The sequence below is a fragment of the Sus scrofa genome, chromosome 14 (genome assembly GCF_054392235.1).
Source record: "Sus scrofa isolate SSC_HxYL_T2T_F1_AM1 chromosome 14, Sscrofa_HxYL_maternal_Yorkshire_Landrace_v2.0, whole genome shotgun sequence".
Classification (NCBI taxonomy): Eukaryota; Metazoa; Chordata; class Mammalia; order Artiodactyla; family Suidae; genus Sus; species Sus scrofa.
Genome location: NC_139396.1, coordinates 31,590,259 through 31,599,375, shown reverse-complemented (window position 1 = coordinate 31,599,375; position 9,117 = coordinate 31,590,259).

Here is a 9,117-nt window from a genome sequence, read left to right as displayed (position 1 = left end):
GCTGGTCTGGATGTTCCCTCTCTGTCTTGTCTGATCTCATTTTCAATGCTGGCCATTACTCCCAAGAAGAGAAAGGCGGGGGTCTGGCGCTCCGAACAAGAAATTATTTCAAAGAAAGCCTGTTGCTATGGGAACCGATTGTCAAATGCTTTTCTGCGCGGGAGGTGTCAAGAGTGGGGCCACAGCTTTTCCTAAGCAATGCCTGCTTTTCTTTTTGGTTTGTGACAAGAACAATGAATGATGGGCGAGGGGGATGGGCAGGAAAGCACTTGTCTCTCAGAAATTCACCCTGACAGTGAGCCGGGCGTTTAAGGTATGTCCTGCTCTAACAGAGCCTTCAAGTGGCAGTGCTTGAAGGGATGGGGCAGGGACCAGACCAGAGATGGGTGAGGAAGCAGTGAGAAGCCAGTTTAGATGGATCAGGAAGGAGTCTTCCCAGGGTTCTTACTCCAAGGCTCTGTCAAGGATGCTGAGGAAGTCAGACACGGTCTAGCTTTGCAGAGTCTCAGTCTCATTGGGGAAGTGGAACCTAGACACCCAGAATAGGAGAAATGACAGAAGCCAATGCATAACCTTGACATGCACTGCCTCAGTAAACATAACCCCCATCTACATGGGCAATGCTAGCGAGAGGGGCTGCAGACTGAGAATTGTCTGGCTGTGCATGACCCACGTCCTTGAAGGGCTGTTTCCCTTTGCTTGGGATGGAGGCTCCAGCCCAGCCACTAGGCACGTTGTAAGCTGACAAATGCCATTAGGTCCACCTCCACTTTGGAGTCAAAGTCACTTTCTTCCTGGGGCTTCTGGGACAGTGACTGAGCATGATGAGGCATGAGTGCCTGGCTGCTCCCACCCATCACTGCTCAGGAGGCATTTGCTTGGAATTCCCATCAGGCTGGCAGGTTCAGTCTGACTGCCCCCTCCTGCTTCCTGCCTTTTCCTCTCTCAGGTCTTAACACCTAATAAACCTTTCCTATCTTAATGCATCTCAGTGTCTGCTCTTCTCAGGACCCCAGCAGAGCTAAACTTTCACTGGTCGCCAGGTGACTATTGGAATTCACACCAATCAGAACATCTTGGCTGTAAATGCATATTTAGAAAGCACAAATGCAGATATGTTTATCCTTTGGGCCTTAATAACTCCTCTGAATCGGAAAAAAGCCTCTAGAGGAGTTCCTGTTGTGGCTCAGCAGGTTACAAACCTGACTAGCATCCATGAGGATGCAGGTTCCATCCCTGGCCTTGTTCAGTGGGTTAAGGATCCAGCATTGCTATGAGCAGTGATGTAGGTCGCAGATGAGGCTCGAATCCCGCATTGCTGTGGCTGTGGTGTAGGCCAGCAGCTGCAGCTCTGATTGGACCCCTAGCCTGGGAACCTCCATATGCTGTAGGTGTGGCTCTAAAAAGACAAAGAAGAAAAAAAAAAAAAAAAGCCTCTAGATAGTTTCCAGGGGGTGGCAAAGGCAATGCCCAGTGTCCAGAATGGACATGCTGCCTGGGTGCCTGAGCCCAGTGACAGGACACGCTGGGTCCTTCTAACTCTGTCATAACTAGCTTCTGGAAGCACGGCCTTGGCCTGGTTCTCCGTCCTTCCTGGAGAGCCCATGACCTACCCAAATCCCTTCCTCAATTCCCTGTCTTCTTGAATTACCCAGAGACCACATCTGTTGCTCATCACTAAGAAGGTGCTCTAATTCGGGAGCCAAGGGACATTGGGATTACAGGAAGGGACTTGCCTCTCAAGGGTGGAGGAGACTCTGAATCTGAAAAGCCACTGGAGCCGAGGCAAGTCCCAAAGAGAAATGCTAATGTGCAACATCATTCATCACACTCCAAGCTGATAAGTATAAGGAAGTCTAATAATTCAGACATTCAGAACCAATCCCTGCTGAGCTTCTTCAAGGACGGACGCATGTGAACGACCAGATATCTGCCTACAGTTCTCTTCTCCACCACCCCAAGCTCCTGAGCCAGAACCCCCATGCACCTTTCCCTCTGACTGCTGGGTGCATGCTTGCTTCAGCTCGAGCCCCCAGTGAACAAGGAAAAGTAAAGCTATGTGATAAATTATGTGTTCCCCCGCAATCCAGATTCACATGTTGAAGTCCTAACCAGCCCAGTACCTTAGGAAATGTTCTTATTTAGAAATAGGACTGTGGAGTTCCGATTGTGGCTCAGCGGGTTAAGAACCCGACATAGTATCCCTGAGGATGTGAGTTCAATCCCTGGCCTCACTCAGTGAGGAGGGCAGCTTCAGCTCCCCTTCAACCCCTAGCCAGGAACCTTCTCTGTGCCACGGACGTGGCCCTAAAAGAAAATAAAAGAAAATGCGTTTAGTAATAGATTCATTGGAGATGTAATTACTTAGGATGAGGTGGTACTGGAATAGGGTGAACCCTTCATCCAGTATGACCGGTGTCCTAAAATAAAGGGGAGATGTGGACACAGGTGTGCACACAGGGACAATGTCATGTGAGGATGAAGGCAGAGGTCAAGATGAGGCATCCACGAGCCCAAGTGACAAATTTTGCCAGCAAACCGCCGGAAGCTCAGAGGAGAGGCCCTCAGAGGGAACCACCCCTGCTGACACCTGGACCTCAGACTTCTGGTTGGCAGAACTTTGAGACAGTAGATGTCTGTGGCTTAAGCCACCCTGTTTGTGATACCTTATCTCGACCACCCTCACCAGCTAATTCAGGGGGAAGGGGAAAGAACGTGAGCCCCTAGTTAGGTAACAAGATTCTGGGCTTGTGACAACAATCGCCTAGAGCCTGGCAATGACCGCTGTGGAATACCAACCAATGAGGCCACTGGATCAGTTGGGATCAGAGACATCAGGCTGCGAGGTTAATTCATCTCCTGATGATGTTTGCCCCAGCTTCGCTTCTGCATTTAGTGTGTAGTCACTCGGTTGTATTTGGAAGAAGGGAGAATATGTCAGAGGGAGCTGAGAACATCTTAAACCTTTGGGAACACAGGTCTCTTAGGCTTGAACCAGGATAGGGCCTCCCTCCTCTGACAGATTAGCCATTGGCCTGAGTGTCGGTAAAGACAGCATCAACTAGTGTCTGAAAGTTGTCCCCAAACACTAAAAAGGCTGCCACTAGTAGGACGTGGGTCCAGGTGGTTGTAAAAAGAATAGAAGATACAGGGAGTTCTGTTGTGGCTTAGTGGTAACAAACCCGACTAGTATCTATGAGGATATGGGTTCGATCCCTGGCCTCACTCAGTGGGTTAAGAATCCAGCGTTGCTAAGGCTGTGGTGTAGGTAGCAAACAATGCTCAGGTCCCGAGTTGCTGTGGCTGTAGTGTAGGCCAGTGGCTACAGATCCCATTCGACCCCTAGCCTGGGAACCTCCATATGCCACGGGTGCAGCCTTAAAAAGACAAAAAGACCAAAAAAAAAAAAAAAAGAAAGAAAGAAAGAAAAAGAAACTCCACAAATGTTTCTACTGTGGTGCAGTGGATTAAGAATCCAACAGTGGGAGTTCCCGTCGTGGCGCAGTGGTTAACGAATCCGACTAGGAACCATGAGGTTGCAGGTTCGGTCCCTGCCCTTGCTCAGTGGGTTCACGATCCGGCGTTGCCGTGAGCTGTGGTGTAGGTCGCAGACGCGGCTCGGATCCCGCGTTGCTGTGGCTCTGGCGTAGGCCGGTGGCTACAGCTCCGATTCAACCCCTAGCCTGGGAACCTCCATATGCCGCAGAAGCGGCCCAAAGAAATAGCAAAAAAAAGACAAAAAAAAAAAAAAAAAAGGAATCCAACAGTGGGAGTTCCCACTGTGGTGGAACAGGATCAGTGGTGTCTTGGGTTAAGGATCCAGCACTACCTCAGCTGAGGCTTAGGTTACAACTGCAACTCAGATCTGATCCCTGGCCCAGGAACTCCATATGCCTCAAGAAGGCCAAAAAAAAAAAAAAAAAAAATGGAATCCAGCTATAGTGGTTCAGGTCTCTTCAGAGATGTGGGTTCTATTGCCGGCCAGGCACAGTGAGTTAAAGAATCCCATGTTGCTGCACCTGCAGGATAGGTCACAGCTGTGGCTCAGAGCCGATCCCTGGCCCAGGAACTTCCATATGCTATGGTTGCAGCCATTTAAAAAAAAAAAAAAAAAAGATGGGGAGCGCTTTATAAGTAAAAAAAAAAAAAAAAAAATGCTCCCATCATCTGGAAAGTCTAAGGGTCTTTGAATTTCAGTGCCAAGAACTGAGAACAAAGACCAGTGTTTGGTTTCTTGTTTTGTTTTGTTTGTCTTTAATATCCCATAGGGACCTGTGAAGGCAAGCACACCCAGGGGCCCACAGTTCAACCCTGAGCTGTGGACTCCTGGGGCCCACTGGGGCCAACATCCCGGTACCTGCCCCTACCCCACGTGGAGCTTCACTGTAACCCCTAAACCTAATCTGGTCTCTGCTGTTGCCCGTCCAACCTCCTGCTTTGTCATCCCTTCCCACCTGCAGCCTCACCCAGGCTTTGGGCCCCTGGGGGAAGCATGTGAGTTTGACCCATAGTCCTGGCTTGGTGCTGTCACACTGACTGTTTTTTCTCACACGGGACTTCCTGGTCTCAGGACACTCATAAGACATCCTCTGTGGCATTTGGCCCCACCCCAGCCTCTACCCCAGAAAGGTAAATACGAACACAGTCTCTTTAAGCAGCTTCCACATCAGAGATGATCCGATCCTGTATCCGCCTCCTCCTCCTCTCCTGCCAAGTCTGCTGGTCCCTCAGGCCCATGCTTTCAGGGGGCTGCCTTGGGTCAGTAGAATGGCACCAAAGAAAGGACCTGTCAGCAAATCTGTCCCAGCTTCAACATGTCCCCAGGGGCCCCAGGCTGGCCCTCCTGGCCCTCCCATGACAGTTTCATCTACTTGTATTTGCTGGGAACCGGGACATTTTAATAAAAGGAGGGGGAAAAAAAAAAAGCAATCGTCTAATTTTGGAACTTCAGACGCTGTGACAGCTGGTGAGGGGAGATATTTGGGGGCAGAAGATGAAGCTCGAATCACACCTCCCAGGAGGCTGCCTGCACTGCCTCCTCAGACAGACAGCCTGGACTGGAACCACCCCCCTTTCCAAGGCAAGAGGGGTGTTCAGGGCAGCCTTTTGTTCTCTTAAGATAATGACTTCGTCGATGTTGAGTCAAAGGCCTTATAATAGATGACACTGAATACAAGGGGAAGTGGGGCTGTGAGACTCTTCAGGGGGTTGAAAGAACAGAAATGATCAATTACACTCAACTTTTGCTGAATGGACTGGCCTTCTCAATGTACTCCTTTCCTCCTCACTTTCTTTCTTCAAGTTCCTTTACAGGAACTTGCCTATCCTCTTAAAACAGAGCAGGGGGAATGGAGGTGGGGCGGAGAGGGGGGGGGGGCTGGTTCTGAGATGCAGAGAGCAGTCTATCTATGGGACCTGTCAGGGGCTGGGGGACAGCACTCTGCTTTGGGGGTCCAGGAAAAGCAAAGTACAGTTAGGCAAATAATGCTGGGTCCCAGATAACAGCTGTCTGCAGCAGCAGCCCAGGCAAACAGCTGGCCAGAGTGGAGTGGGGTGGGAGGCTAAAAAGTAGAAAAAAAAGGACTAATACTTACTTAAGTCTTTCCATATGCCAAATACTATGCCAGGAACTTTACAGATATTATTTCATTTAACCCCACAACTATCTCTATCAGATAGTCCATTTAAAAAATGAGAAGGAAGAGTTCCCATCATGGCTCAGGGGTTAAGAAACCCGACTAGTATTAATGAGGACACAGGTTCAATCCCTGGCTTCGCTCAGTGGGTTAAGGATCTGGTGTTGCCCTGAGCTGTGGTGTAGGTCGCAGATGCAGCTCAGATCCTGCTTTGCTATGGCTGTGGTGTAGGCTGGAGGCTACAGTTCTGATTAGACCCCTAGTCTGGGAACCTCCCTAGGCCGTGGGTGTGGCCCTAAAAAGACAAAAGACAAAAAAAATAAAAATAAAGAGGGGAGTTCTCTTGTGGCACAATGAGTTAAGGATCTGGCATTGCTACTGCAGGGGCTAGGGTCATTGCTGAAACGCAGGTTTGATCCCTGGCCCAGGGAACTTCCACATGTCACAGGTGGGGCCAAAAAAAAAAATGAGGAAACAAAAATTCAGCAGTCACCCAGTTGGTAAATGACAGGGAAGGAATCTGACCCCAGATCCTGACCTGCAAGCCCTGCAAGTCTTTCCCTACAGTACCAAAGCATCCAAGAAGTTAGCTAAAGCAGGTCCTTGGGACCCCAGGGGCTCAATAGCAGGTTCCAATCCTTAGAAGTCAGTCTAGAAACAGAAGGCATTCTCCTCTTACTATGGGACCAAAGTACTCAAGAGTAACCAGGGCAGTAAGCAAAGGGCCAACCATTAACAAAAAATGTCTGGATGGCTGAGTTATAATACATGCAGCTGGAGCTGCTTGAATTCCTCCTGCCTCAGGTCTGGACTCACCTGTAATTTGTAATTTGCCCTCTGCTTGTCTTCCTCACTAAGCTGTGAGTTCCTTAAGCTTTCTTTGTGTCCCCAGGTGGAGGTGCAGTGCCTGGCTCCACCAGGGGTGGGTGTTCTGTAAATGACGGTGGGATGAATGAATGAGTCTTTAATGGAGGAGCAGCACTGTAGCGACTACTTAATCAGGCAGTGACTGAGCACACCTGTTATCAAGAGGAAGCTAGAGTCCCCAGTCCCCACAGTGACTTCAGCGGTCCCTTGTTAGAATTCTCTCCTAGGACCCTTCATCATTCTGAGTGGGTTCGACCACTTGTTTTTTTAAAAAAACCCACACACACACTTGAGTTTATTTTTTTCTACAAATTGAGGGTTGAACTGACTTAATTTTTCATTTCACTTGCTTTTTGTATGTGTGGTGGGAAGGACTGTACGTTAGAGAAGGTGGAGGGAAGGTTCTGGGCGTCTCAGAAGCATCCAACCCATTGTTTATCCAAGGCCACAAAGAGCCTGGAATCCAAGCATCCTCCTTCTGAGGTGTTCCCATGGAAACCATGCTTGTGCTATGCTTGCTGAAGGGCAACTTCTAGTGCAATCAGCCCTGGCTCCCGAGAGAATGTAGTGCCTGAGGTGGGAGCCTGCAGACAAGTCATCAGAAGGGATATGCAAAAAGGTCACCGATCCACAGCCAACACATACAGCTTCCTCCTCCCTCCTCTCCCCCCTTCCCCGCTCCCCACTTTCCCAGGCACCCCAATGCGAAGTGTGTCAGCCCCTTCATGACACAAGGCACAGACCTCCCCTGGCCTGAGTGATGGGTCAAACAAGCATCTGTCTCAGAAGGCTAGCATGTTAATTATACCTTGTCATGGCAGAGGAGGAAATGAGACTGGAGCCTGGAGGCAGGGAAGGAATTTTGCGCACGGCAATGTCTTTGATGCATTCTGCAGTGCAGACAGATGGTGATCAGGTGTAAACAGGGGATGAGAGGGAAATGCTGCTGTTTCCCTGGACGGGGAGCAAATGGCCACCCCAGCCATCTCCCCACTTCTGGTCCACTGGTTAGTCGTTAAGGCACGAGCCATTGAACTTGCCATCTTTGTTCCTAGGCCACCTACTAGGTCTGTGACCTTGGGACATTGCCTGGCCCCTCTGAGCCTGTTTCCTCACCTGTCAGATGTGGGTAATAAGATCTGCTGCATACGTTTTTTTGCAATTTAAAGAGGAGGTGATATCTGGGAGGTCCTCACCGTCTCTCTGTTTATATGAAAGGTGCTCAAGTGTAAATTAGAATCTATTGGCAGGATGCAGGTGTATCTCATAGAACACTGGGAAGGGAACACACCCAGGCCCTTAAGAGCCTAGAACCGGGAACTGGTACTGAATGGTCTCTTGTCCCTTGCACTTAAGTCTCTCCACCTCTGTTCATCAGCTCGTCCTCCCTGTCTGTGCACACAGAATAAACGGTTGTGCCAGCCCAGACTCCACGTGACCTTCTGACTCCTATGCTCAGTAGGAACAAGCGCAGTCTCTGTGCCCACCCCCAGGTCCTGGAAGATGGTCTCATTCACTACACTCAGTTCAGGGTCCCCTATGGTCCATCTGCTGTGACCAAGATGGTACCCAGGGTCACTGCTCTCTCTTCCACAGTGAGGCATCTCAGAGAAGGGAGCAGAGAATGAGCAGACACTCCAAGTGTTCTTTGGTTCCTCAAAGCCCCACTCGGCAGATTTTTCTTAGCAGGAGGTTGTGGTCCAGACTTCCTCCTATTAGACTCTCTCTCCTGGATGAGACAGGCTACAGCTTCCTGGGAGAAACAGAGAACCCATCTGTGCCTGCCGCATGCCACACAGCCACAACGTCTATATGTGAAAGAAGGCAGACAAAGCCAGACCCAAGAATCTCCCTTCCTGCTAGTCTAAAGTAGGGTGCAGAAATGACAGATCTTACCCATGTGTCCAGATTTTGGCATCTGGAATACTGAGAGCTTGCTTGGAGCTCTCGGGAAATGGTGATAAGGTAAAATACAAGCTGCTGTAAAGTGTCTCTGGTTTAGCTCTATGCTGGGGAGCGGGGAGGAATATTATTTTATTATCCTGATCCTTTCCCAGAAAGTCAAAAGCCATTCTCCATAGCTGAGTTTAATACGGTTCATCTGTTTTAGAGTCACTCATGTTTTGGGGTAATTTTTTTTTTTAATCTGCATTATTATGCCAGCTTCAGAAGAAGGCGGCCAGGAGAATCAGCCGATCCTGTACCAAGAATCCCATAGGGAAGTGATTCATTTAGTCACACATTCATCTGACAAATATTTGTCGAGTACCTGTTATGACGGTGAGAGTATATTAAGCAGTGGGGACAAAATGGTGAGCAACAGCAGGTAGAATCCCCAATCTCCTGGCGTTCATGGTCTGACAGTGAAATGGGCACTGAGAAAACCCCACAAGCTGTGTAAAATCACACCTGTGACAGGTGTCCCGCAGGAGAGAGCGCCTGAGTTGGAAGGAGGAGGTCTGTCCCACTCTGGGAGTCCGTCACTTTGCCAAGTGATGCTTGAGCTGAGCTCTGAATATGGAGTAGATGTTCCCAAGAATTGAGGCGAGGAAAGGGGATTCTCACTGGAGGAAAGTGCACGTGCTGATGGGTGGAGTGGAGAGCGAGGGTTGTG